General features: G+C 40.4%; 1 protein-coding gene across 5 annotated transcripts in view; it reads left to right on the top strand.

Annotated features, from left to right (window-relative positions):
- Positions 1-4890: 4890 nt before the first annotated feature.
- The window catches only part of LOC138349595 (uncharacterized), a 348497-nt gene continuing 330616 nt past the window's right edge, over positions 4891-22771 (top strand). For 4 of the 5 annotated variants that reach the window (XM_069325240.1, XM_069325241.1, XM_069325239.1 and 1 more), the window contains exon 1: positions 4916-4979. The gene's annotated coding sequence lies outside the window, so the exon portion shown is untranslated. Of the gene's footprint in view, positions 4980-22771 lie in introns of all 5 variants that reach the window. The other variant, XR_011228717.1, reaches the window with a different exon arrangement.

The raw sequence follows: 22771 nt of genomic DNA, 5'->3' as shown, positions 1-22771 counted from the left end.
CAAGCCAAGTTTTCCTGAATTAATATATTTTCTCTAATTTTTTTCTTATGAAATGATAAAGCTACCCATTTCATTATGTATGAGGTCAATTTTTTTTATTGGAGTTAAAATTAACGTAGATATATGATCGAACCTAACCATCCCTACCTAACCTAACCTAACCTATCTTTATAGGTTAGGTAGCCAAAAAAGTTAGGTTAGGTTAGGTTAGGTAGTCGAAAAACAATTAATTCATGAAAACTTGGCTTATTAGGCAAATCGGGCCTTGCATAGTAGGCTGAAAAGTGCGTTCTGGCTACTAGGTACGACATATATATATAGTCCTGGGGACCATTCAGGCTTGTCCGCATCTATATTGTATGTATATAAAAATCTGCTCAGATACGAATTGGATGTTGTGTCAAAATTTCAAAGTAATCGGTGATGAACTTTCAGAGATTAGCGATTTTGAACAAACGAACATTTCCATTTATATATATATATATATATATATATATATATATATATATATATATATATATATATATATATATATATATATATATATATATGTTGTACCTAGTAGCCAGAAGGCACTACTCAGCCTACTATGCACCACATGATTTGCCTAATAAACCCAAGTTTTCTTGAATTTAAAATTTTTTCATTTTTTTTCTTATGAGATGATAACGCTATCCATTTCATTATGAATGAGATAATTTCTTATAATTTGAGTTAAAAGTAATGTAGATATATGACCGAACCTAACCTACCCTACCTAACCTAACCTAAAGTAACATAACTAAGTCGATAATTTATATTTTAAATATAAAATAATAACATTTCAAATAAACCAATTGGAATTTTTTTTTAAATAAAGAAAATCACTCAGCCTACTAGTAGGCCGAGTGAGCATAGTAGGCCGAGAAGTGCGTTTTGGCTACGACTTATATATATATGTCGTACCTTGTATGTATGTAGGATATCAACATATCCTACATATATACTCTTATTTAACTATATATCTACACACACGATTAACTACGGCACATACTCATACATATTCATCTACTACTACTATTGCTCACCTGTTCCTATACTTACGCTTTTACCCACAGCGACATATAATACCCCACGAGACACACACCCACTTTATTATTTATTTTAGTGTGCGTGTGACATTATATCTGTTCGGTATGACTGCCGTACCATAGTGTGCCACATTAAATGGGGGCCTGTCAACAAGAGTTTTTGATTGAATGTTTGTGTTAATTGATATATGTTACGAGTGCTTCAGTAACTGGGTTCTTTTAAAACTATGATCCAACTCAAGTTTAGAGGTGTTATTTCCACCCTTGGTGGAAATATTGCGTGATGCTTAAGGTAAGTATAAGATAGCACTTAAAATTAACCAATCTTAATTTCTCTTATTAGAACTTTTAAGTTCTTATTACCCATCACCACTACTATTCACAGTTTACTATGAAAAGTCATCCAGAGCATCACTAGCCCTCACGCTAGCTAGCTTCAAAAATGACGAACACGATTTATATTCCTCTGACAAGGTCTTCACCGCACCACTCTTCAAGGGGTCCCCCACCTTAGCGCACTCATTAGTACACTCAACCAGCGAAGTTTACAGCGCTCAACTAGCTCCACTGGCTAGCAACTTCCAAGAGTGAAGTTCACAGTGCTCAATTAGCCCCACAGCCCAACACCTTCCAAGAGTGAAGTCCACTTCACTCTAGTATGCTCAACCAGCGAAGTTCACAGCGCTCAACTAGCCCCATTAGCTAGCACCTCTAGGTCAACCAAAGTACTCCCGACTAGAAGATGGGAAACTACGATTAATGAGAGGATCAACTGTTTTAGTTCGGCACCTGGATCGTATATGGCGCCGTCACATTATACTTGGCTATTACACATATTTGACTTGTTTAATTATTCATTTTAAGTAAATTTCATATTTGTGACTACGAATTATTACACTACAGATGGATAGCTAGATGATGGAAAGCTAGATGGATAGATGAATAGAAAGCGAGATGAATGAAAGCTAAATGGATAGAAAACTAAATGGACAATTAGATTGTTTGGATAGATAGATTGATGGATAGATGCCTGCACAGATGGGTGGATTCATGGATAGAAAGCTAGATGAACAGACTGATTGATGGATAGATGGCTGCAAAGTTGGATGGATAGATAGATTGACAGATAGCTGGAAAGATATATTGACAGATAGCTGGAAAGATATATTGACAGATAGCTGGAAAGATATATTGACAGATAGCTGGAAAGATATATTGAAAAATGGACAGAGATGAACAGATGGAAGGATAGATAGATGGATGGAAGGATAGATAGATGGATGGAAGGATAAATGGATGGATGGAAGTATACAGATTGATGGAAAGATGGATGGGAGTATACAGATTGATGGAAAGATGGATGGGAGTATACAGATGGATGGATTGATGGACAGATGGATAGATTGATGGATAGGCAGTGTATGAATAGAAGGATAAATAGATTGAAAGAAGGATGGATAGATGCATATTTGGGTGTGTGGATATACGGATAATCAGATAGATGGATAAAAAGAAGATTATATGGATGGTTGGATAAGTAGATAAATGGACAGATGAATATGTAGATTTTTAAATAAATTTATTACTATATATTTGGATAGAGAGATGGATAGATAGACCGACAACTAGAAGGACAGATACATGGGTAGACAAATGGATGGATAGGTGGATACATAGATGGTGGAATTGATAGATTGAGGAATAGACGGATGGATAGATGGCTGAATGGACAGGTAAACCGAGAGACAGATTGATGGATAGATAGATAGATTGACAGATGAGAGACAAATAGATAGATCCGGTCAGCGACGGGTATCCCCCCTTGTCTATGTTATAGGTGGGAATGTCTGTCTGTCTGTTCAGAGTTCGAGGCCACGCAATTTGGTCTAGCCTCACCCAAATTGGCAGAGGGAATAGTCTGGGGTACAGGATGAACATAGGCTGGTCGGGGTTGCCAGAATTAAAAAGGGAACCGCATTCCAGTACAATATTCAGACTTCCGTGACGATATTTGGTACTGCCCGCGAGCTCCACCTCATAATATTTTTAAAACAAACTTTTTCCAATAAAAATTTAATATAGTTTTATAGTTTCATACAGTTATATATAGTTTCATATATAAAAATACACCATTATATTCACTGATCTTGGGAAAATAAAAATAAATTTCCTGCTGTAAATAATTTGCCCATATCATAAGAACATAAGAATGAAGGTAACTACAGAAGACCTATTGGCCCATACGAAGGAGCTCCTATTTATAGCCACCCAATCTCGTCCATATATATGTCTAACCTACAATTAGTAGGCTATAACCTACTATATAAATAGTAGGTTAGACATATATATGAAGTAGGTTAGACATATCAGCATGACACAGAGAATTCTTCAACAGCTTCAAAACAATCTCAAGCCACGGTGCGTTATCAGAGCAAAAGAGGACTATTCTTTTTTAGGTATTATCACCACTGAGCTCCTCTCACTGGCGACCACCGACACATTAGGGTTATATTTTTCATAAGAGAAAGAGAGAGATAGATTGAGACACACAGAGACAAAGACTGACATAGAAACAGCGACTCACCGTGAGAGTCTGAGAAATAATCAGATAGACAAAGCGAGAGGCTAAATCAGAAAAAAAGACAGACAGTAAGTAAATTGATGGATACATGGATGAAAAGATAGATGCATAGATTATTGGATAAATGCTTGGATAGACAGATGAATGGATAGATCGATGGGAGCCAGACAGAGAAACCCGGTAACGCCGGGTGCCCCCCTCTGTAGAATATATATATATATAGAAATGTCTTTCAAATCGTCTGTTGCAGATGCTTGGGGATAACATTATGTAAATTTCCTCATTAATTTCTGTTGCGTTCATGTTCTACATGGGCGGCTTTAGATTGGCATGAATCTCCCTCTGTCTCTCGTTCTCTCTGATTCTCAGTCTTATTCTCTTAGTCTATATAGCTCTCATAAAATATTGACTCTTTCATAATATTGTCGTTAAAATGACTATCCCATGACGAATAGTTTTTAAAATATTGCCATTAAAAGGACTGTGCCTGAGCGACGACTTTTTCACAATTTCTTCAGTGATAAGACTACACTAGGACGACGACTTTTTCAAAACCAAAATATCATCGTAAAAAGGGCTTCTCCTGGAAGACAATATTGACAAATCTAAAGTGTCTTCGTCGTCTCGTAAATATGTATTCTCATTTTCTGGATAGTGAGAGTTAATAGTGGGTTTTAGCTTATCAATGAAAAAGATTGCTAGAATGGAATGAGTTTGAAGTGGCACTTGGTGCAATTGGTGGGCGCCCAAACTGTTGATGTGATAAGGCATGTGAGATTAGGGATCAAGTAGATGTGGTCGGGGTGATAATGAAGCGTGTTGTGTAATTGGAGAAGAAGGAGAGGAGTGAGAAATAAAGGTGGTGATTCCGAAGAAGGAAGAAGCTGATGTGTTAATGAAGTGGTGTTGATGAGCTTTATTAATCCTATTCCAGTGGGTAGTGTTATTGAGGGTGGAATAGATGAGGCTCATCCATCACACTCCGGGGTGGGAGAAGATATGAAAACTAAACCTCACACCTGAATATTAGGAGACGACGACGTTTCCGTCCGTCCTGGACCTTTAACAAGTCGATCTTCTGGAGTGTGGTTCAGTTTTCTTATCTTTAAGCCACGTTATTGTGACTCATGGTCTGCATGTGATAGAAGGTGTAAGGGGTGAGTGAGTTCGCGTGTCTACCTAATCAAGAGCTGACTAGAGATTAGTTAAGCTTTATCAATGATTGAAGATTTGGTCTTTTTTTAGTGTATCTTGTTTGTGCACGGTCGTTGTCGATACTTGTCACCCGAGTAGTGCAGACGTAGTTAAACCCGTGCTAGATAGTAAAGGTAGGTACCTTAGCAGTTTTGTGTATTGTAGTAGGACACTTAAGCCCATGTGAACTAAAAGGAGAAGGAGAGAAAGGTATAATCATAAGTAGGATTACATTTAAAGTAAGAATATATTATAACAACCATATGAATAATATATATATATATATATATATATATATATATATATATATATATATATATATATATATATATATATATATATATATAAATATATATATATATATATATATATATATATATATATATATATATATATATATATATATATATATATATATATATATATATATATATTCGGAAAATCCACAGAGAAATATGAAAGGAAGTGAACGTTTTGGCCTGATTAAAGCCTTTGTCAACAACAGACTGACTAGAGGAAAGAGAGGGAGGGTACAGGCCAACACCTGGAACCTGACCAAACCATCTCTAGGGCAAGAATTAACCAGAAACAGGTATAGCTTAGCTTAGAATACTCAAAGAGGATTAAGCAGAGAATAAGAATGACAGATTAAATAAAAACCTCATGAACACACAATATATGAATATAAAATTGTAATGAGACATTGTAAGCCTCCCTATCAGAATTTTTTTTTCAACTGTTGTGCAATATTATAACTTAAAAATCGATCAAGTTTGTACATACCAGTACTAACATTAAGAAGATTTGGGCATTGACTGATTAGAGAAAACTCAATCAAATTCCATTCCACGAAACCACCACAATTGGTAATGCTTTCACCCCATTCCAGTTAATAGTGTGATCACATAAACTCGTGTGCAGATACAATGCGTTAGACGTTTGGGCAGTTCAAATAAAATAAGCATGTTGTGACAACCACAATTGTAAGGACTTTCCTGGTTGTCCAAGATACACAAAATCACAATCATTGCAGGGAATCAAATACACACAACCTGCTGTACCTGGGGAGTTTTTTATTAAATTGGACTTGATCGTACTATTAGTGAACACCAAATTGATATTAAGTTTCTTAAAAACCGGAGACATTTTTTCAAGTCCATTCGCGTAAGGTACCACCAATGAGTTACTAATATCTGGTTTCGCTTTGGGGACGTGATTATAAAACGTACACTTGGCTTGTTCGAACGAGCAATCCAAAAACCTCTTAGGACATTGTAAACTCTTCCCAATTTCATATATTTTAGCAATCTCTTCTTCAATGAAGAGATTGATATATTTATATATTATATGTCTCATTGAATATGACCGCATATTCTGTATTTACTATCTTCTGATTTAGGGCTTCTATCCATCTAACTATTTTCCCAGCATCAGGGCTTAGCTGAAAGAGGAGTTCTCCAAAACTCATTTTCGTTATTTCAAGGTGAAGAAAAAAGTGAATTACTATAGAATGTATTATACTTATTTATAAAATATGCACAACGTTTCGAACCTACATGGTTCATTCTCAAGTGAAAAGAAATTACAGACCTCGTTGATTTATACCCGTACTGGGTCAGGTGATAAGACAATAAAGATGTTCCTTAATAAATGTTCTTTAATGGAGCCCTGATGTTTATGAATTGTTAATCACCTGGAAAGAGATGTTGTTGTCTTGCCTATATACTGAGTTCTTTGGAGCTTACAGTCCCCAAGTGAGCATTTGAAGGCATAGACGACGTTAGTCTCCTTTAAGGCATTCTGCTTTGTGTCTGGAGAGTTTTTCATGAGTAGATTGGCCGTTTTTTTGGTTTTATAGTAAATCGTCAATTTTATCTTCTGATTTTTGTTTGTAGGGATAACGTTCCTATCAACAATATCTTTCAGGACCCTTTCCTCCGTTTTATGAGCTGTGGAAAAGAAGTTCCTGTAAAATAGTCTAATAGGAGGGAAAAGGTGTTGTGTTAGTTGATTCTTCAAAGGTTGCATGGCGTTTCACCTTCCTTCTTATGATGTCTTCAACGAAACCATTGGAGAAGCCATTGTTGACCAGAACCTGCCTTACCCTACAGAGTTCTTCATTGACTTGCTTCCATCCTGAGCTGTGGCTGGGAGCACGGTCGATGTTGACAACACTCCTCTTGTACCTATCTGGGCAGTCGCTTTTGGCATTTAGGCACATTCCTATGTTCGTTTCCTTAGTGTAGACTGCAGTGTGGAAACCTCCGCTCTTTTCCATGACTGTTACATCTAGAAAGGGCAGCTTCCCATCCTTTTCCATCTCATAAGTGAAACGCAGCACGGAACTCCGCTCAAATGCCTCCTTCAGCTCCTGCAGATGTCTGACATCAGGTACCTGTGTAAAAATGTCGTCAACATACCTGCAGTATATGGCCGGTTTCAAGTTCATGTCGACTAAGACTTTTTGCTTGATGGTACCCATGTAGAAGTTTGCAAACAGGACACCTAGGGGAGAACCCATTGCGACCCCATCTACTTGCTTATACATGTGCCCATCCGGGCTCAAGAAGGGTGCCTCTTTAGTACAAGCTTGAAGTAGTTTCCTTAGGATATTTTCTGGTATGTCAAGAGGAGTACAAGCTGGATCACGATACACTCTGTCGACTATCATCCCGATTGTCTCGTCCACAGGTACGTTGGTGAACAGCGATTCTACGTCCAACGAGGCCCTTATTCCTGTGGCCCGTGTGCCCCGCAGTAAGTCAACAAATTCCTTTGGAGACTTCAGGCTGAAGGCGCAAGGGACATAAGGAGTCAGCAGGCCGTTCAGTCGCTTCGTCAGTCTGTACGTGGGTGTGGGTATCTGGCTAATGATTGGCCGAAGTGGGTTTCCAGGCTTGTGTGTCTTGACATTTCCATACTCATATCCAGGTTTATATTCCCCAATAATCTTTGGCAGGTGGAGTCCTGATTTCTTGGCGTTCACAGTTTTGATTAGTTTGTTGACCTTTGCTTTCAATTCGGCTGTAGTGTCCTTCGTTACCCTTTGGAATTTAGTTTGGTCAGAGAGTATGAGGTTCATTTTCGCCAGATATTGGTCTTTTTTAAGAATGACGTATATTGGCGACTTGTCACCTCTCCTGACAACTATCTCCTTGTTCTCACGAAGGCTTTTAGCTGCCGCTTTGAGCTCGGGGGACAGTATGGTGCTTCTGTAATTGCCTCGATTCTTTCCTCCTTCCGCAATAAGTTCTGCTTGTAAGGTATCTTTGGTAGTGACCTTCTTTTGTGTCTCGAGGTCGAATATGTCGTCCAACAGAATTTCCAACTCCACTTTCCGGGCCATCTCACTCGGTCTGGATATAACGTGACAGTTTATGCCCAGATTTAGGAGAGTGACTTAGTCCTCAGTGAGGTTAATTCCTGCAAGGTTCAGGAAGCCATCTCTTGGTCGTGGAATTGCCATAGGCTCTCCATATAGCGTTGTTAGTTTCTTGATAATCCTTGTTTCAGTGCTGAGGTGATGTCGGTCTGTGAGGATGTCGAGGTGTTGTTCAATGCGGGTACGGATACTTTCGTCGATGTTGCTATTTCTCCACTCGTTCGTAGCATGAAGTAGTTGCGTTTTGTTGTCTTTGATTTCATTCTCTGCCTTGTATATCTGATCACGAATCAGATCCTGGCGATATTTTATCGTGAAGGCTTGATTCCTTGCTGATTGGGTCGTGGGTTTTAATATTAGTATATTTTGGTAGCAGTCTTTCCTGTAGACATATATTATTAAATATGACCGAAAAAGTAAATTAATAATTCTAACACGAATTTTTTCAATCTTTCGTACATTTCTTTTCACTGTTGGTGGTAATTCAAAAATCAATTCTCCAAAATTCATTTTTATTTCTAGTCTGACGCGACACTTGAGCGCGTTTCGTAAAACTTATTACATTTTCAAAGACTTTAGTTTACACATACACAACTGAATAGAACTTACACATCTCCGATTTGTTTATATCTACATTTGAGTGAGGTGGATGGGGTGAGGTGGTATTTAATAGGGTATTAATTTCATCAATACAAGACAGAACACGAAACAATGGGTATTGAATACAAGTGATTGTAGAAAGCCTATTGGTCCATATTTCTTGATACTGTCCCCCGAGCTCAAAGCGGCAGCTAAAAGCCTTCGTGAGAACAAGGAGATAGTTGTCAGGAGAGGTGACAAGTCGCCAATATACGTCATTCTTAAAAAAGACCAATATCTGGCGAAAATGAACCTCATACTCTCTGACCAAACTAAATTCCAAGAGTAACGAAGGACACTACAGCCGAATTGAAAGCAAAGGTCAACAAACTAATCGAAACTGTGAACGCCAAGAAATCAGGACTCCACCTGCCAAAGATTATTGGGGAATATAAACCTGGATATGCTATGGAAATGTCAAGACACACAAGCCTGGAAACCAACTTCGGCCAATCATTAGCCAGATACCCACACCCACGTACAGACTGGCGAAGCGACTCAATGGCCTGCTGACTCCTTATGTCCCTTGCGCCTTCAGTCTGAAGTCTCCAAAGGAATTTGTTGACTTACTGCGGGGCACACGGGCCACAGGAATAAGAGCCTCGTTGGACGTAGAATCGCTGTTCACCAACGTCCCTGTGGACGAGACAATCGGGATGATAGCCGACAGAGTGTATCGTGATCCAGCCTGTCCTCCTCTTGACATACCAGAAAATATCCTAAGGAAACTACTCCAAGCTTGTACTAAAGAGACACCCTTCTTGAGCCCGGATGGGCACATGTATAAGCAAGTAGATGGGGTCACCACGGGTTCTCCCCTAGGTGTCCTGTTTGCAAACTTCTACATGGGTACCATCGAGCAAAAAGTCTTAGTCGACATGAACTTGAAACCGGCCATATACTGCAGGTATGTTGACGACATTTTTACACAGGTACCTGATGTCAGACATCTGCAGGAGCTGAAGGAGGCATTTGAGCAGAGTTCCGTGCTGCGTTTCACTTACGAGATGGAAAAGGATGGGAAGCTGCCCTTTCTAGATGTAACAGTCATGGAAAAGAGCGGAGGTTTCCACACTGCAGTCTACACTAAGGAAACGAACATAGGAATGTGCCTAAATGTCAAAAGCGACTGCCCAGATAGGTACAAGAGGAGTGTTGTTAACGCATATGTCGACCGTGCTCTCAGCCACAGCTCAGAATGGAAGCAAGTCGACGAAGAACTCTGTAGGGTAAGGCAGGTCCTAGTCAACAACGGCTTCTCCAATGGTTTCGTCGAAGACATCATAAGAAGGAATGTGAAACGCCATGCAACCTCTGAAGAGACAACTAACACAACACCTATACCCCCTATTAGACTATTTTACAGGAACTTCTTTTCCACAGCTCATAAAACAGAGGAAAGAGTCCTGAAAGATATTGTTAATAGAAACGTTATCCCTACAGACAAAAATCAGAGAATACAACTGACGATTTACTATAAAACCAGAAAAACGGCCAGCCTACTCATGAGAAACTCTCCAGACACAAAGCAGAACGCTTTAAAAGAGACCAACGTCGTCTATGCCTTCAAATGCCCTCTTGGGGACTGTAAGCTCCAAAAAACCTAGTATATAGTCAAGACAACAACATCTCTTTCTAGGCGTTTAACGATGCATAAGCAACAGGGCTCCATTAAGGAACATATAATCTCTTCCCACAACCAAACCATCGTCAGAGAAATTCTAGTAAACAACACAGAAATCATCGATAGATACAGCGATAGCAGGCGGCTTGACGTTTGCAAGGCACTACACATTAAGACGTCAACACCAGCAATCAACAGCCAATTAATGCACAACTATATTCTACCCACCTCAAGACTCCACTCCAATATAGAAGCATCAAGAAATATGGACCAATAGGCTTTCTACAATTACTTCTATTCAATACCCATTGTTTCGTGTTCTGTCTTTTGTTGAAGAAATTAATACCCTATTAAATACCACCTCACCCCATCCACCTCACTCAAATGTAGATATAAACAAATCGGAGATGTGTAAGTTCTATTCAGTTGTGTATGTGTAAACTAAAGTCTTTGAAAATGTATTAAGTTTTACGAAACGCGCTCAAGTGTCACGTCAGACTAGAAATAAAAATGAATTTTGGAGATTTGATTATTGAATTACCACCAACAGTGAAAAGAAATGTACGAAAGATTGAGAAAATTCGTGTTAGAATTATTAATCTTACTTTTTCGGTCATATTTATTAATATATGTCTACAGGAAAGACTGCTACCAAAATATACTAATATATATATATATATATATATATATATATATATATATGCTTGGATGATGATGATAGGGATGCTTGTCCCTTCCCAGGCTGACCTACTTTCTAAGATGTTCGCCATCTTTCAACAATATTAAATTAGAAGAGTATGACAGCATGCTGAAATCAACACTAGAAAAAGCCCTCAATCTTTCCCTCAGCGACTCACAGTGGAAACAGGCCTCCCTTCCTGTCAGACTCGGGGGCCTTGGCGTGCGCACAGCAACACAAATTGCTGTACCAGCATTCCTGTCCTCTTCAGTGGGGTCTGACAACCTGGTGAAGGAAATCCTACCTGAGCACCTAGTTCAACAGGCAGGGCTGCACGATCCCAGCTTCACAGACTGCACAACCAAATGGGTCTCTCTCGCAGGACCAGCACCCCAACCACCGCCTTCTGAAGCCCATAAGCAATCCAGCTGGGATCGCCCCATTGCCGACCAAGAAGCTGCAACTTTGCTAGAAGCTGCGACGACACCACATGACACTGCCCGACTTAGAGCTGTAGCAGCTCCCCATGCAGGTGATTTCCTATTAGCAACCCCAATGTCAGCAACCGGCACCCGTCTCACACCGCAGGCCCTCCGAATTGCCGTGGCTCTCCGCCTAGCTGCCCCAATCCACACCGAATACAGGTGTATTTGCGGCGAGGCAGAGGCCGACAGATATGGACGGCATGGCCTTCTTTGCCAAAGGACCGAAGGATGGCATGCAAGACACGGCGAGGTTAATGACATTATTAAGAGAAGCCTTACCACAGCCGGTTGTCCAGCAGAGAGAGAGCCCCGTTACCTAATGTCCCGCAACTCTGATGAGCCTGTCGGTCGCCCAGACGGAATTACGGTGAACCCCTGGAAGAATGGTAGACAGTTGGTGTGGGACTACACTTGCGTTTCAACTTTAGCCAATACCTATGTTGACTTCAGTGCTACACAAGCAGGAGGAGCTGCCAATCACCGGGAAGCGGCCAAGTCACGTAAATACAGAGACCTTGAGCACCACTACAATTTTGTCCCCATTGCCTCAGAGACGCTTGGTGCCTGGGGTAAAAGTGCTGCTAGCTTTTTAAAGGAGTTGGGGTCTAAGCTAATCGAAACAACTAGAGACCCCAGAGCTGCCAGTTTTCTTTTTCAGCGCCTTAGTGTGGCAATCCAGAGAGGAAATGCTCACTGCATCCATGGTTCCTGCCCGCCATCTGAGGAGCTGGAGGAGCTATTCAACTTGTGACAAGCAGCCTTGTACCCTGTATGTAATCAATATTGTAACTTTTTTTGTGTAATGACATTTTCAAATAAAGTTAGATAAATATACACACTTAACAAAAGAATAGGGGTGGTAGGAGAAGAAAATATCAAAGTGTTCAGTGAGGATCCACAAGGTCTTCTCTGAGTACTCTTTATTTTCTTCTCCGAGGCTATGGGTCCCTACATTTGCACCAGAGGTGGTACCCCTTCTAGGTTTTATATATATATATATATGTATATATATATATATATATATATATATATATATATATATATATATATATATATATATATATATATATATATATATATATATACATATATACATATATACATATATACATATATATATATATATATATATATATATATATATATATATATATATATATATATATATATATATATTATTATTATATATGACCGAAAAATTAAGATTAATAATTCTAACACGAATTTTGTCAATCTTTCGTACATTTCGTTTCACTGTTGGAGGTAAATCAAAAATCAATTCTCCAAAATTCATTTTTATTTCTAGTCTGACACGACACGAGCGCGTTTCGTAAAACTTATTACATTTTCAAAGACTTTAGTTCACAAATACACAACTGAATAGAACTTACGCATCTCCGATTTTATATCTACATTTGAGTGAGGTGGAAGGGGTGATGTGGCATTAACACAAGACAGAACAAGATGTGGTATTAATAGGGTATTAATTTCATCAACACAAGACAGAACAAGAGTATTAATAGGGTATTAATTTCATCAACACAAGACAGAACACGAAACAATGGATATTGAATAGAAATGTTTGTAGAAAGCCTATTGGTCCATATTTCTTGATGCTTCTATATTGGAGCGGAGTCTTGGGGTGGGTAGAATATAGTTGTGCAATAATTGGCTGTTGATTGCTGGTGTTGACTTCTTGATGTGTAGTGCCTCGCAAACGTCAAGCCGCCTGCTATCGCTGTATCTATCGATGATTTCTGTGTTGTTTACTAGGATTTCTCTGGCGATGGTTTGGTTGTGGGAAGAGATTATATGTTCCTTAATGGAGCCCTGTTGCTTATGCATCGTTAAACGCCTAGAAAGAGATGTTGTTGTCTTGCCTATATACTGGGTTTTTTGGAGCTTACAGTCCCCAAGAGGGCATTTGAAGGCATAGACGACGTTAGTCTCTTTTAAAGCGTTCTGTTTTGTGTCTGGAGAGTTTCTCATGAGTAGGCTGGCCGTTTTTCTGGTTTTGTAGTAAATCGTCAGTTGTATCCTCTGATTTTTGTCTGTAGGGATAACGTTTCTATTAACAATATCTTTCAGGACCCTTTCCTCCGTTTTATGAGCTGTGGAAAAAAAGTTCCTGTAAAATAGTCTAATAGGGGGTATAGGTGTTGTGTTAATTATCTCTTCAGAGGTTGCATGGCTTTTCACTTTCCTTCTTATGATGTCTTCGACGAAACCATTGGAGAAGCCGTTATTGACTAGGACCTGCCTTACCCTACAGAGTTCTTCGTCGACTTGCTTCCATTCTGAGCTGTGGCTGAGAGCACGGTCGACATATGCGTTAACAACACTCCTCTTGTACCTGTCTGTGCAGTCGCTGTTGGCATTTAGGCACATTCCTATGTTTGTTTCCTTAGTGTAGACTGCAGTGTGGAAACCTCCGCCCTTTTCCATGACTGTTACATCTAGAAAGGGCAGCTTCCCATCCTTTTCCATCTCGTAAGTGAAACGCAGCACGGAACTCTGCTCAAATGCCTCCTTCAGCTCCTGCAGATGTATGACATCAGGTACCTGTGTAAAAATGTCGTCAACATACCTGCAGTATATGGCTGGTTTCAAGTTCATGTCGACTAAGACTTTTTGCTCGATGGTACCCATGTAGAAGTAAGTAAGTAATTATCAAAAGAAGGCACCAAACCGGGAAGGCTATGTAGCACCATCAAATACGCAAAATAATCAGAGGGCGCTAAATATCACCAAGGATGCCAATACGAGAACAAAAACGCATAAGGCGAACGATATCAAAAGTATCCGAGTCACCAAGAATTCTATCGAGGGACAGGTGACCGCGAGGGGCGGCCGGAAAGCAAGACACACGCTCGTCCTGGAAGTCAGGACATTCAAGAAGGACATGCACGACCGTAAGAGGTACAATGCAACTAGGACAATAAGGAGCAGGGCGGCGCTCCATCAAGTGACCATGGGTTAAGCGAGTATGGCCAATACGCAACCTCGCCAGAGCTGTTTCCCACCGCCGGTTACGGTGGAAGGAGGACGGCCACGAGGAAACACAACATTTAAGAGTACGTAGCTTGTTACCAGTAACAGACAACCAAGAAGCCTGCCAACGGGTAAGGACTGAGGAATGGATAACCGGGTAAAAGTCGGAATACGGAATGCCTTTACGAGAGATGGGACAAGAGCGGACAGCTTCCTTAGCGGCAGCATCCGCACGCTCATTTAAAGACACGCCAATATGGCTGGGAACCCAACAAAACTCAACCGACTTAAATTTACTGTGAACGAGAAACAGCCAATGCTGGATCTCGACAACTACTGGATGAACTGGATTAAAGCACCCGAGAGCCATGAGGGCACTACGAGAGTCAACAACAACCACAAAGGAAGACTGACAACGAGAAAGCAGGAGACGAAGAGCATAGAGAATAGCATAAAGTTCCACTGTAAAGATGCTAGTCTCCGGAGGCAAGCGACACATATAAGTGCGATCAGGAAAAACAACAGAGTAGCCAACACCGTCCGCTGACTTAGACCCATCGGTGAAGACAGAAACGGAGCGGGAGTGAGAAGAAAAGTGCTCAAGGAAAAGGCGTTTTAGAACCGTAGGAGGGGTAAAAGCTTTAGTGATACGAGTCAAGGATGTACAAAACCGCGGAAGAGGGACCCTCCACGGGGGCAAAGAAGGAACAACACGAGGAGAAACACCAGAAATACGAACGGAAAGAGAATCCTGTAGGCGAGATAACCGGACAGAAAGAGGGAGGTGGTGAAGAGGAACAGGAACCGTAGGAGGGGTAAAAGTTAAAGCACGACAGAGGCGAGAGGAAGGATGTTGCAAGGACCGCGCAAGATAGCGAAGACAGTAGCGATCACGGCGGTCCTGGAGAGACAGGAAGCCAGTGTCAACATACAAGCTAAGGACGGGAGTCGAACGAAAGGCACCAGTACTGAGGCGCAACCCAGTATGGTGCAAAGCATCAAGACGGCGAAGAGTAGAAGGAGAAGCAGACGAGTAAGCAGGGCAACCATAATCGAGCTTAGACAGGACGAGAGAGGAATGTAAAGCAAGGAGAGTGCGCCTATCTGCCCCCCAAGAAGTATGGGACAAGACCCGAAGGAGGGTAAGGGCCTTAGAGCACTACCCATGTAGAAGTTTGCAAACAGGACACCTAGGGGAGAACCCATGGCGACCCCATCTACTTGCTTATACATGTGCCCATCCGGGCTCAAGAAGGGTTGCCTCTTTAGTACAAGCTTGGAGTAGTTTCCTCAGAATATTTTCTGGTATGTCAAGAGGAGTACAGGCTGGATCACGATACACTCTGTAGGCTATCATTCCGATTGTCTCGTCCACAGGTACGTTGGTAAACAGCGATTCTACGTCCAACGAGGCTCTTATCCCTGTGGCCCGTGTGCCCCGCAGTAAGTCAACAAATTCCTTTGGAGACTTCAGGCTGAAGGCGCAAGGAACATAAGGAGTCAGCAGGCCGTTGAGTCGCTTCGCCAGTCTGTACGTGGGTGTGGGTATCTGGCTAATGATTGGCCGATACCTCCTATTAGACTATTTTACAAGAACTTTTTTTCCACAGCTCATAAAACGGAGGAAAGGGTCCTGAAAGATATTGTTAATAGAAACGTTATCCCTACAGACAAAAATCAGAGGATACAACTGACGATTTACTATAAAACCAGAAAAACGGCCAGCCTACTCATGAGAAACTCTCCAGACACAAAACAGAACGCTTTAAAAGAGACTAACGTCGTCTATGCCTTCAAATGCCCTCTTGGGGACTGTAAGCTCCAAAAAACCCAGTATATAGGCAAGACAACAACATCTCTTTCTAGGCGTTTAACGATGCATAAGCAACAGGGCTCCTTTAAGGAACATATAATCTCTTCCCACAACCAAACCATCGCCAGAGAAATCCTAGTAAACAACACAGAAATCATCGATAGATACAGCGATAGCAGGCGGCTTGACGTTTGCGAGGCACTACACATCAAGAAGTCAACACCAGCAATCAACAGCCAATTATTGCACAACTATATTCTACCCACCTCAAGACTCCGCTCCAATATAGAAGCATCAAGAAATATGGACCAATAGGCTTTCTACAAACACTTCTATTCAATATCCATTGTTTCGTGTAAAAACAATGATTTACACAAAGCAGAACGCTTTGAAAGAGACCAATGTCGTCTATGCCTTCAAATGCCCACTTGGGGACTGTAAGCCTCAAAGAACTCAGTATATAGGCAAGAGAACAACATCTCTTTCCAGGCGATTAACGATGCATAAGCAACAGGGCTCCATTAAGGAACATATAATCTCTTCCCACAACCAGACCATCACCAGAGAAATCTTAACAAAAAACACGGAAATCATCGATAGATACAGCGATAGCAGGCGGCTTGATATCTGCGAGGCACTACACATTAAGAAGTTAACACCAGCAATCAATAGCCAATTAATGCTCTGCTAAAGCACAGGGGGATGGCACTCGAGGCACAGTGAAGTTAACGACATCATCAAGAGGAGCCTCACCACAGCTGGATGCCCAGCTGAAAGAGAGCCCGGTTACCTAACACCCCGTAACTCTGATGCTCTTATTGGTCGCCCGGATGGTATCACAGTGAACCCCTGGAAGAATGGCAAGCAGTTGGTATGGGACTACACGTGCGTATCAACCCTGGCTAACACCTACATTAACCTCAGTGTTGCACAACCAGGTGGCGCTGCCACCCACAGAGAAGCAGCCAAATCCCGTAAGTATAGAGAACTGGCTCACCACTACAATTTTGTTCCCATTGCTTCTGAGACACTCGGCGCCTGGGGTAAAAGTGCTACCAGTTTTTTGAAGGAACTGGGTTCTAGGCTCATTGAAACAACAAGGGACCCAAGAGCTGCAAGCTTTCTTTTCCAGCATTTCAGTGTGGCGATACACAGGGGAAATGCGCACTGCATCCAGGGTTCCTGCCCGCCATCTGAGGAGCTGGAGGAACTCGACAACCTATGATAACCATCTTTGTAACCCATATGTAACTACTTTTTTGTAACAAAGTTCAAATAAAGTAAATATATATGGTTTTATAGTAAATCGTCAATTGTATCTTCTGATTTTTGCCTGTAGGGATAACGTTTCTATTAACAACATCTTTCAGGACCCTTTCCTCCGTTTTATGAGCTGTGGAAAAGAAGTTCATGTAAAATAGTCTAATAGGGGGTACAGGTGTTGTGTTAGTTGTCTCTTCAGAGGTTGCATGGCGTTTCACCTTCCTTCTTATGATGTCTTCAACGAAACCATTGGAGAAGCCGTTGTTGACTAGAACCTGCCTTACCCTACAGAGTTCTTCATCGATATGCTTCCATCCTGAGCTGTGGCTGAGAGCACGGTCGACATAAGCGTTAACAACACTCCTCTTGTACCTGTCTGGGCACTCACTGTTGGCATTGAGGCACATTTCTATGTTTCCTTAGTGTAGACTGCAGTGTGGAAACCTCCGCTCTTTTCCATGACTGTTACATCTAGAAAGGGCAGCTTCCCATCCTTCTCCATCTCGTAAGTGAAACGCAACACAGAACTCTGCTCAAATGCCTCCTTCAGCTCCTGCAGATGTCTGATATTAGGTACCTGTGTAAAAATGTCGTCAACATTCAGGAGCCTCGTAGCCTGGTGGATAGCGCGCAGGACTCGTAATTCTGTGGCGCAGGTTCGATTCCCGCACGAGGCAGAAACAAATGGGCAAAGTTTCTTTCACCCTAAATGCCCCTGTTACCTAGCAGTAAATAAGTACCTGGGAGTTAGTCAAGTTCACGGGCTGCTTCCTGGGGGTGGAGGCCTGGTCGAGGACGGGCCCGGGGACACTAAAAAAAAGCCCCGAAATCATCTCAAGATAACCTCAAGATAACATACCTGCAGTATATGGCCGGTTTCAAGTTCATGTCGACTAAGACTTTTTGCTCGATGGTACCCATGTAGAAGTTCGCAAACAGGACACCTAGGGGTGTCCCATGGCGACCCCATCTACTTGCTTATACATGTGCCCATCTGGGCTCAAGAAGGGTGCCTCTTTAGTACAAGCTTGAAGTAGTTTCCTTAGAATGTTTTCTGGTATGTCAAGAGGAGTATTGGCCGGATCACGATACACTCTGTCCGCTATCATCCCGATTGTTTCATCCACAGGTACGTTGGTAAACAGTGATTCTACTTCCAACGAGGCTCTTATCCCTGTGTCCCGTGTTCCCTGCAGTAAGTCAACAAATTCCTTTGGAGACTTCAGGCTTCCTAACAATTCCCCACTCCCCTGCCCCCTCGTTCTCTCCTCCATCCCCCACTCCCGTCCCCTCGTCCTCCCCACTATTTCAAACTCCCTCATCATATGCATTCCCTAATGATCTGATGTTACCATCAGAAAATTGGGAACATCAAATGATCTGATGTTCCCATCACTAAAATATAAGAAAAACTGATAAAAAAATAATTGAAAAAATGAAAAAAATTTAAACCATATACATAAATGAACAGTATGGTAAACAACACAGCTTAATTCCAACGTAATCTCACAAAAAATAATTATATATCAATGAAAATAAATCAAAATCTATGAAAATTCCATTAATCAGTAAAATCGGAAACTTTGAAATGGAATCAAAATATTTTTAATATAGTGTGTATTCTTCTTACATGCAACACATGGTGCTGTTTTTCGAAAAAGCATGTTTTTACCTGTCACAGGTATGGTATCTATACTTATATTTACGAAATGAACGGTATCGTAAACATCACAGCGCAATTCCAGCACAGTGTCATTCAAAATAATTATATCTAAACGAAAATAAATCGTAATCTATGAAAATTCAAATTATCAATGCAATCAGAAACATTGAAATGTAATTGTAACACATTTAGTGTAGCGTGTATTGCTATTACATACAACAGATGGCGCTGTTTAAAAGAAAATCCATGTTTTTATCTGTCACAGGTGTGGCATCTATATTGTAAGTATACAAAAACACGCGTGTATTGGAATGGAACGTTGTGTAAAAATTTCAGAGCAATCAGTGAAGAACTTTCTGAGATTACAGCATGTGTTGCTCTTATATCCAACAGATGGTGCTGTTTTTCAAAAAAAGCATGTTTTTTTCCTGTCACAGGCGAGGCTGTGAGGATGTTTTTATATTCAGTAGGTATATAAAAACACTCGCCTATTCGAATGCAAGGTTGTGTCAAAATTTCAAAACAATCAGTAAGGTTTCGAAGATTTCCTTCAAATGAAAAACATATGAAAAACCCATGTTTTCATAAAAGCATGTCTTTTCACCACCACAGACGTGACATCTATATAGTATGTATATAAAAACCCGCTCGGATGCCAATGAAACGTTGTGTGAGAATTTCAAAGCAATCGGTGAAGAACTTTCGGAGATTAGCGATGATGAACAAACGAACATTTCCATTTATATTTATGTACTAGCTGTACCCTGCCACGCGTTGCTGTGGCTCAGCAACGCATGTGCATTGCTGAGCCACAGCAACCTTCCCCCTATCTCCCAATCCACCCCAACATTCCCCCCCTTCCCTGCCCACTCGTTCTCCCAACCATTCCTCACTCCTCCATCTCCTCGTCCTCCCAACTATTTCTCACTCCCTCGTCCCTTTTTCCTCCCCTTCATACCCCACTCCTTCATCCCCTCGTCCTCCTAACCATTCCCCACTCCACCATTCCCTCGTCCTCCCTACCATTCCCCCCCCCCCTTTCCCATCCCCTCGTCCTCCCCACCATCCCCAACTCTCGTCACTCTCGTCCTTCTCACCATTCCCCACTCCCTCGTCTGATGATCTAATGATCTGATGTTCTCATCATAAAATTGGGAACATCAAATGATCTGGGGCTAGACTCACGAAAAAGTTATGCAAATACTTACGAACCTGTATATCTTTTCTCAATCTTTGACGGCTTTGTGTACAATTATTAAACAGTTAATGAGCTCCAAAGCACCAGGAGGTTGTTTATAACAATAACAACAGTTGATTGGCAAGTTTTCATGCTTGTAAACTGTTTAGTAAATGTAACCAATGCTATCAAAAATTGAGGAACGATGTACACGTTCGTAAGTACTTGTATAACTGCTTCGTGAATCTAGCCCCAGCGGGTCCCATCAATGAAGTACAAGAAAAACAGTTAAAAAAACGAAATGAAAAATAATGAAAAAATAAAAAATAAGATATTGTCACGAAATGAACGGTATGGTAAACAAAACAGCTCAATTCCAATGCAATGTCACACAAAATAATTAAATCAAAATGAAAATAAATCGAAATTTATGAAAATTCAATTTATCAATGAAATCGGAAATATTGAAATGGAATCATAACATATTTAGTATAACATGTGTTGGTCTTTGTGCAACAGATGGGGCTATTTTTTTAACGCATGTTCTTATCTGTCACAGGGGTGGGATCTATATACTAGGTACATAAAAACATGCACATATTCGAATTGAACTTTGTGTCAAAATTTGAAAGCAATCGGTGAAGAGTTTTCGGATATTACAGATTGTGTTGCTCTTACATCTAAAAGATGGTGCTTTTTTTTTAAAGCATGTTTTTTCCTGTCACAGGTGAGGCATGTATACATACTTATGAATTGAATGGAATGGTAAACAACACAGCTCAATTCCAATGCAATGTCACACAAAATAATTAAATCGAAATGAAAATAAATAAAAATATATGAAAATTCAACTTGTCAATGCAATTAGAAACATTGAAAATAGAATCCTAAACATATTTAGTATAACAACGTATTTAATGTAAGGATCAAGCTGGTGTATTTGATGTAAGAGTTGCTCTTAAATGCAACATATGGCGCTGTTTCTTAAAAAAAAAAATGTTTTTATCTGTCACAGAAGTTGCATCTATACTTATACTTACGAAATGAACGGTATGGTAAACACCAAAGCTCATTTCCAACGCAATGTCACACAAAATAATGAAATCTCTGAAAATTCAATTTATCAATGCAATCGGAAACATTGAAATGGAATCATAACATATTTAATATAGTGAGTGTTGCCATTGTGTGCAATAGATAGCATTGGTTATAAAAAAAAACATGTTTTTATCTGTCACAGGTGTGGTATCTATATAGTTGGTATATAAAAACACGTGCGCATTCTAATGGACTGTTGAGTCAAAATTTCAAAGCAGTCAGTGAAGAAATTTCGGAGATTACAGCTTGTATTGCTCTTAGGTACAACAGATGGCGATATTTAAAAAAAAAAAAACTTTTTTCTTGTCACAGGTGAAGCATGTATATAAAATCAGGTATATAAAACAGAAGGTATATAAAAACATGCACCAATTCGAATGCAACGTTGTCAATATGTTAAAGCAATCAGTAAAGAAGTTTCGAAGATTTCCGTCACATGAAAAACACAGTTTATAAAAAAAAGCATGCTTTTTCCCGTCACAGACGTAAGGTCTATATAGTATGCATATAAAAACCCTCTTGGATGCGAATGGAACGTTGTGTCAAAATTTCAAAGCAATTAGTGAAGAATTTTCGGAGATTAGCGATTTTGAACAAACAAACATTTCCATTTTTATTTATAAAGACTAGCTGTACCCTGCCACGCGTCGCTGTGGCTCAGCAGCGCATGTGCGTTGCTGAGCCACAGTAGAGCAGACTCAATTAAATTCCGTATTAAACGGAATTTAATTGAGTCTGCTCTAATCAGTCAGTGTCCAAATCTTCTTAATGTTAGTACTGGAATGTACAAACTTGATCCATTTTTAAGTTATAATATTGCACAACAGTTTAAGAAAAAACTCTGATATAGAGGCTTACAATATCTCATTATAATTTTATATTCATATATTGTGTGTTCATGAGGCTTTTCTTTAATCTGTCATCCTTACTCTCTGACCGCTTATCCTCTTTGACCATTCTAAACTAAGGTATACCTGTTTCTTGGTTAATTCTTTCCCTAGGGATGGGATGGTCAGGTGTCGGCCTATGTATCCTCCCCCTTCTCCCTTCTCCTTTAGTCAGTCTGGTGTTGACAAAGGCTTTAACAAGCCGAAACGTTCACCTTATTTCAT

Source organism: Procambarus clarkii, chromosome 16, assembly GCF_040958095.1.
Source record: "Procambarus clarkii isolate CNS0578487 chromosome 16, FALCON_Pclarkii_2.0, whole genome shotgun sequence".
In the NCBI taxonomy this organism is placed as follows: Eukaryota; Metazoa; Arthropoda; class Malacostraca; order Decapoda; family Cambaridae; genus Procambarus; species Procambarus clarkii.
This window is presented reverse-complemented; position numbering and strand designations above follow the sequence as displayed.